The sequence below is a fragment of the Manis javanica genome, chromosome 9 (genome assembly GCF_040802235.1).
Source record: "Manis javanica isolate MJ-LG chromosome 9, MJ_LKY, whole genome shotgun sequence".
Taxonomy (NCBI): Eukaryota; Metazoa; Chordata; class Mammalia; order Pholidota; family Manidae; genus Manis; species Manis javanica.
The window spans coordinates 79,991,161-79,998,756 of record NC_133164.1 but is presented as its reverse complement, the minus strand read 5'-3'; positions in this window follow the sequence as shown (position 1 = coordinate 79,998,756).

Genomic DNA, 7,596 nt, shown 5'->3' with positions numbered 1-7,596 from the left:
TGCCAAAAATGCCATAGATGGGATGGCTTCTAACAGAAATTTTTTTTTCACGGTTTTGGAAGTTGAAGTCTGAGACCCAGATGGAAGCATTGTTAGGTGATATCCCCCTTCTGGGTGGCAGACTTCTCATATCCTTATGTGGTAGAAGGGAACAAGAGAGCTCTTTGGGACCTCCTTTATAAGAACACTAATCCCATTGATGAGGGCTCCACCTTCATGACCTAATCACCTCCCAAAGGCCCCACCTTCTAATACCATCCCCTTGGGAGATAGCTTTAAACTTTTATGAATTGTGTGGGGACATATTCAAAACATAGCAGCACTCAATTCTTAGGGCTTTTTAAAGTTTGTAACACTTAAGATTTCCTTTTAAAACAGAATGTATTATCTCATTCATCCCACTTCCTACACTCTGCATAGTAAACTCTGAGGATGGGGATGAATACCTGTTTTGCTTGCCAGGGATCCCTAACATCTAACACAGTGGTTGGCATGTAGTTGGCATGTGGTAGTTGCTTAATAAATATTTATTGAATGAATGAATGTTGTCTCTAGCACCTTGGAAGTATAATATCTTGTGGCTGCTTTCTTTTTTCTGTTATCTACCTGAGAGCAATTTATGTAATAAAACTCCATCAGGATTATCTTGGTTATTACTTTTGCCTAAAAATACTCCCCTATGGATTACCTTTGCTTTAAATTATTCAGGAAAAATTTTGCATGTCAGGTCAGTGCTGCATTCAAGAACTAGGTAGCTGTTTCCAAAGGATTTAGAACAACAATCAAGATTACTTGTTTACCCCGTTGTTTATTAGGTGTGAAACATCTTATAAAGGATTTTGGCACACTGAGCCCCAACTTTCTCCTCTGTAGGATTCTTACCTATACCTTATGCACCTACACCTCTGTCTGCTGCAGGAGGTGATGGTAAAATGTGATTATTTAAGTAAGAGCACTGTGAAAATTCTAAAGCTCTGTTTTGAACTTTAAAACTCTAGGCACATAAAGAAATATTTTCATTATTATTGCTTTTCAGCAACTGATCCAGGCCCCACCTCTCCACTTTATGGTCTGTATACAGCTCACTCTCTCCATATGGAAATATGAAAATACATCCTTTGCTCCCCTCCCCTTTAAACTTAAAGATACTTAGTTGCTTCTTAGGAGTAATTATAGATGCAATTAATCATTTTATTGTTTATGCAGGAGCTAAGCTCCATAATGTTTTATTTGCATCCTATCTTAGGACTTTTTCTCACCTTTTCCTTCTGTCTATGTCTAATGAACTACAAGTTGGTATATACAATCTTATTAATAGCCCCCAAACATATGAGCCCCTACAAAGTCAAAAAATATTTTACTTTTTGTTCTATTCAGGTCCCCTGAACATTAAGGAAAACAATCTGCTTTACTCAGTCTATTTAAATGTTTTTTTTAACAAAACAAAGTTTTTATTTGATAGCCAATTACCATTTGTATGCTTTACAGCAGTTTTATTTTAATATACCTTTAATAGGTTCTAAGCTACTTTTTTTGCACAGAGAATAAAACTTTTTATTCCCACATTGCAAACTTCTCTCAACAGCCAGTCCAACACTTAAATGTGAACTGATGCAAGGAATGACAGTTCATGACAGTGTATTTAGGTTCAGTTGAAGAGGGGGTTAACTTATTTTAAAAAGAGGGTAATTTTCCTTCCCCCCTATGTTATAATGTTGGTGGTTTTAATCCATATTTCTTTGCAATTTCTGTTTGAGCATGGTGACCGAACAGGGTGAGTATAGATGAACCATCTCCATTTCTGATCTGTCTAAATTAATAAAATTTGTTGAACATGTCAATAGCCTTCTCCATATTTCCTCTTTGAACTTCAATAGTTCCCATGATTTCATATGCAAAATAACATTTATTGTCTATTTCAATAGCTTTGCTGGATTACTGTCAAACTCTGTACAAAGAAGTAAACTTGAAATGGATCAAAGACCTGAATGTAAGATATGAACCCATAAAACTCTTAGAAGAAAACATAGGCAAAAATCTCTTGAATGTAGTAATCATGAGCAATTTTTTCCTTGTCATATTTCCTCAGGCAAGGGAAACAAAATAAAAAATGAACAAGTGGGACTACATCAAACTATAAAGCTTCTGTAGCAAAGGACATGAGTAGCAGAACAAAAATGCAACCTACAGTATGGGAGAATATATTCATAAATGATTTATCCAATAAGGGGTTAACATCCAAAATATATAAAGAACTCGTGTATACCTCAACACCAAAAAAAATAAAAAACCCAATTAAAAAATGGGCAGAGGACCTGAGCGACATTTTTCCAAAGAAGAAATACAGATGGCCAACAGACACATGAAAAAATACTCAAAATTACTAATCCTGAGGGAAATACAAATCAAAACCACAATGAGATATCGCCTCACAACAGTTGGAATGACCACTATCCAAAAGACAAGAAGTAACAAGTGTCGGCAATGATGTGAAGAAAAGGGAACCCTTTATACTGTCTGTGGGGATGTAAATTGGTGTGGCCATTGTGGAAAGCAGCATGAAGGTTCCTCAAAAAACTAAAAATAGAAATATCATATGCCCCAGCAATTCCAGTTCTTGGAATTTATCTGAAGAAAAGAAAATCCCTGATTCAAAAAGGTATATTCACCTCTATAATTATAGCTAAGTTATTTACAATAGCCAAGTTATGACTAGATATAGAAAATGTAGTATACAATGGAATATTATTCAGCCATAAAAAAATCCTGCCATTTGCAACAACATGGATGTACCTAGAGGGTATTATGCTAAGTGAAATAAGCCAGATGGAGAAAGACAAATACCATATGATTTCACTTATTTGTGGAATATGAAAACAAAACAAAACAAAATGAATAGCAGTAGACTCATAGACACTGAGAAGTGACTGGTGGTTACCATGGGGGAGGGGCTCAGGTGGGTGAGTGGGCAGGTGAGGGTGATAAAGAAGTACAAAAATTCTCAATCATAATATAAATTGGTCACAGGGGTAGTAGTACAGCATGGAGAATATAGACAACGATTCTGTAACATCTTCCTATGTTGACAGATAGTAACTGTACTAGTGGGGGTGAGGATTTAATAATATGGGTAACTGTTGAGCCACAGTGTTGTATACTTGAAAGCAATATAAGATTGTATATTGGTGATACTTCAGTAATTAAAAAAGAGACACTTTGCCAGAACTAATGATTCCTAAAAGAAGGAGTCCTTCCAAATTCTTGCAATCAGATACACTGCATCAAGTATTGTTAATTAAGAAGCACTGCTTACGATGGGGGCAAAGACAAATGTTTATAGATAAATAACAATGCAATTGATAAGGAGCTCTTGCAATGTGAAATGCCCTATGGTAAAGTATGATTAATTGCCAGGCTTACGTGATGAAATAATTCAGAAGTGGAAGAGAAAGGTAGAAGTGGGCTGGGAAGAATTCACAGAAGAGGGAGAATTTAGAATTTCACATGCAGAGAGATGAGAGGAATAAATTACAGATGGAAGAGTAGAACTAGCAAGAGTAATGAAGTGGGAATGAGCCAAGAGGTATTCATGAACAGGAAAGAGCCCTATTTGACTGAGACAGAGGATTCAGAGGTAGGGAGTTTGAAAAGGTCCTCTACAGTCTGTAGGGGACTGGAACTACAGGAGGGTGGGATTTATTTTGTAGAGCCCCCTGAGAGACTAGAGGAGGGATAGTGACATGATCAAAGGAGCGTTTTAGTAGCGTGAGCTGGCTGCATTGAGCAGAGAGCCCTGAGCTGAAAAGGACAGATGAAGTCATGAGAGCATGACTTGGTTTGTTTTGTTCACTTAGTAGCACCAAGAATAGCACCTTTCATATAGTTGGTGCTCAATATTTATTTACTGAATGAGTGAAAAAAGACATAAACCAGCAAATGGCAATAAAGTTGCAAATGCAAACAACATTCCAAAGGAAAAAGCAGTAATACTGAGTAGCTGATTGGATATGAGTATCAAGATTTTTCTAACATTTCTAACAAGGGGAGAATTTATAATTTAGTGAGAGAATGCTGGTGGCACCAATGAGTAGGGAAATCCAGACATGAAGCCAATTGGGTTGGCTGGATGAGGGAAGGATATAGATATGTTTAGACAAGGTGAGTTTGAGGTGCTGGGTGACATATGCAAGTGGAAATGCCTAGTAGACAACAGCAACTAGATGTTGAAAGTAGGGACTGTGGATATAGGTATTTTTAGTCTCTTGGAATCCTTTGCACTTAGGTTATATTTCCAACCTTTGCAGTAGATGGAATCCAAGTTATAGAAAGGAGAAACAGAAAAAGTCAATACTGGAAATTTGGGGAGCATCCACATTTAGTGGAAATGAAATATATTGAAATTTGAGAAAAATACACACTGAACATTTGCAGCAGGTTGTCACAGCAAAAATGGAATTTTAGTATTTATTCTATACATGACCAAAAACATAACATTAAGAGTGATAGTGATTGGTGACCTGAAATGACTGAAATGAGTTCTCAATGATTTATGGGCAGACTGGTGGGAGAAAAAATATATAAATAAAATCAAGGTCTGTATTATATTTTCAAATGGAAAATGCCCATGAAGCAACACTCTCTTAGCCGGCCTTATATTCATTCCCTTTTCAGTCCCACTCCTTCCAGAATCCTCAAGATTCATTTCCTGGCATATTCTCCTGGTTTCCACGTGGACCTATTAGGCAAGCCCAGGAAGAAATGTATTTATTTTTAAAAATTTGCTTCCAGAGTGTTTTGGGTCAAATCACTGAAGCCTTCTATCTGTCCTTACTTGCTGTTTGTACAGGTTTAAAATGACTATCCTGAGGCTTAACTCAGGGTAGCTCCTCAATTAAAAATTCATTTCTCATCACTTCACTGACAGCAAATTAATTGGAGAAATTGGAAATACATGAAAATTTGTAGTTAAAACTGACATAAACAGACATTTCAATTACCTTGGCAGCAGCAATCACAGAGTATTTCACTTAATGGAGAATTACAAAGCCCCCAGGTCACTGGTCAGTCATGTCATGTGAGAGCAGAGACAGTCTCTTCCCTGAAGGAATGTTCACACTTCACTCTGCACATTGCTATCAGTATGCTTTGAGGTATCAAGTTCAAATACCCAAGGGCAATTCAAACTGGACCTCTCAACAGGTATGGGACTAAAGAGGGGGGATTTGGGGAAGTCACATTTCTTAATAGATTTTTTTTTACAACTTTATTGAGGTATATTCAGTTAAATAGCAGATCTTTAAAATGATTGGTTTTGATATATGTACACTCCAATGAAGCCATCACCACAAACTCGATAGTCAGCAGTCATCCCTTCAAAAAATTTCTCATGCCCGCTTGTAATCTACTCCTATTCATTCACCCTGATCCCAGGTATTTTCCAGAATTTTATATATATCATACAGTATATATTTTTGTGTTAGGCTTTTTCGTTCAGCATATATCTGAGATTCATCCATGTTGATGTCTCAATAGTTTATTCCTTGTTATTTCTATGTGTTCCATTCTATGAATATACTATAGTTTATTCTTTTATTAATGGGCATCTGGAATTTACAGATATTGGCTACTACAAATAAAGCCCCTAAGAACATTTACTTACAAGTGTTTGTAGGGATATATGTTTTTATTTCTCTTTGATAAATAGCAAGAATAGAATAGCTGGGACCATAGTAGGTGTGTATTTAACTTTTTAAAAAATAACTAATCTTCCAAAGTGGGTTGTACCATTTTACATTCCCACCAGCAATGCACAAGAGCTCTAGTTGCAGGACATCTTGCCAACACTTTTAGCCATTCTAGAGAATGGGTAGTTGGATCTCCTTGTGGTTTTTAATTTGCATTTCTCTAATGACTGATGATGATGATGAGCATCTTTTCTTCTGCGTTGGCCATTCATATTTCTTCTTTTGTGAAATATGTTTAAATCTTTTGCTTATTTTTAACTGAGATGTTTATATTATTATTGAGTATTAAGAGTTCATTGTATGCTCTGGGCACAAGAGCAGGCCTGCTCCTGATGAATTATCTTTGTTTTCTTTCATCTAAGGATATCTTTATTTCACTTTTATTACTGAAAGATATTTTCATATTTTCACTGGATTTTGAATTTCAGGCTGATAAGCTCTTTACTTTTAATGATTTAAAGACGTGGTCCTGCTGTCTTCCAGCCTTCATAGTTTCTCCTGAGAAGCTCATGGATATTTGAATCATTGTTATCCTGTAGGTAATGTGTGCTTTTTCTCTCTAACTGCTTTAAGTAATTCTTTAGTTATTTTTGGATTTTAGAAGTTTAATTATTATGTGCTGAGTCATTGTTCTCTTTGTGTTTATTCGGCCTGGAGATAGCTAAGTATCTTGAATTTGTGAATTCACATCTTTCAAGTAAATTTTGGGAGTTTTTTTGCCATTCTTGCTGAAAATATTTTTTCACTCCAATCTCTTTATCATCTCCCTACAGAACTTTAATCATACAATGTTAGATCTTTAGATGTTATCTATAGGAACCTGACACTGGGTTTATTATTTTTTTCAATCTTTTACCTTTTATTTGGTAAGGTGGGTAATTTTTACTGTTCTATCTTCAAGCTTACCGATCCTTTATTTTATCATCTTCATTTTGATATTGAGTACATCAGTGATTTTTTTTTCACTTCAGATATTGTATTTTTTAGTTCAATAGTTTTCAATTGGTTCCTTTTTCTATTTTCCATTTCTCTGTTGAGAATTTGTATTATTTCACTCATTTCAAATGTGTTTCTGTGACCTTATAAAGCATAGTTATAATAGTGGCTTTATGGTCTTTTTCTGATAATTCCATTCTGAGATGGGCATTTATTGAATTTTTTTTTTCCTTTAAGAACTGGCTCTATTTTCTAGTTGTACATATGTTGAGAGATTTTGAGTTGTATCCTGGACATTGTGAATGTCACATATGATAGACTCTGGGTCCGGCTATATGCATCTGAAGATCTGTTGATGTTTTCTGTTTTCATAAGAAATCAATTGAATTATATTTAGACCACAAGTTCTATCCCATTTTCTGTTGTTACAACACTGAAACAATAAGAGTAACAATAAAAAAACACATACATATATATATATAACTTTCCCTTTGACTTTGAGAATTGTCATAAGAATCAGTAATAATTAATTGATTTGCCTAGTCACTTTACCAGTTTAGGATTCCTGTCTTCCTCTTGTCCCTCTCAATTTACTCAATTCCAGCATAACACTTAATGAAAGGAGGAAAAAGTGGTCTTGCGAAGACATGCTTTCTTTGATTCACTGCTTATCTTACCTACAAGATGGAAACTTTCCAAGGTATTCCAAGTTGGAACATTTTTTTTCCAGCCACACTTAATGAATGACTTTAGCGACCAGATAATTTTCTTCTTTTACTTTTTCCCTTCTCATTCATATTTCTTCTTAAATCCCACGTTCAATTTAATCAAAGTTCCAGGGGACAGTATTACACTTAAGTCATATAGTATTAACCAGACTAACTTCCACCCATAAATCCTGCTTACCTTTCTAGTC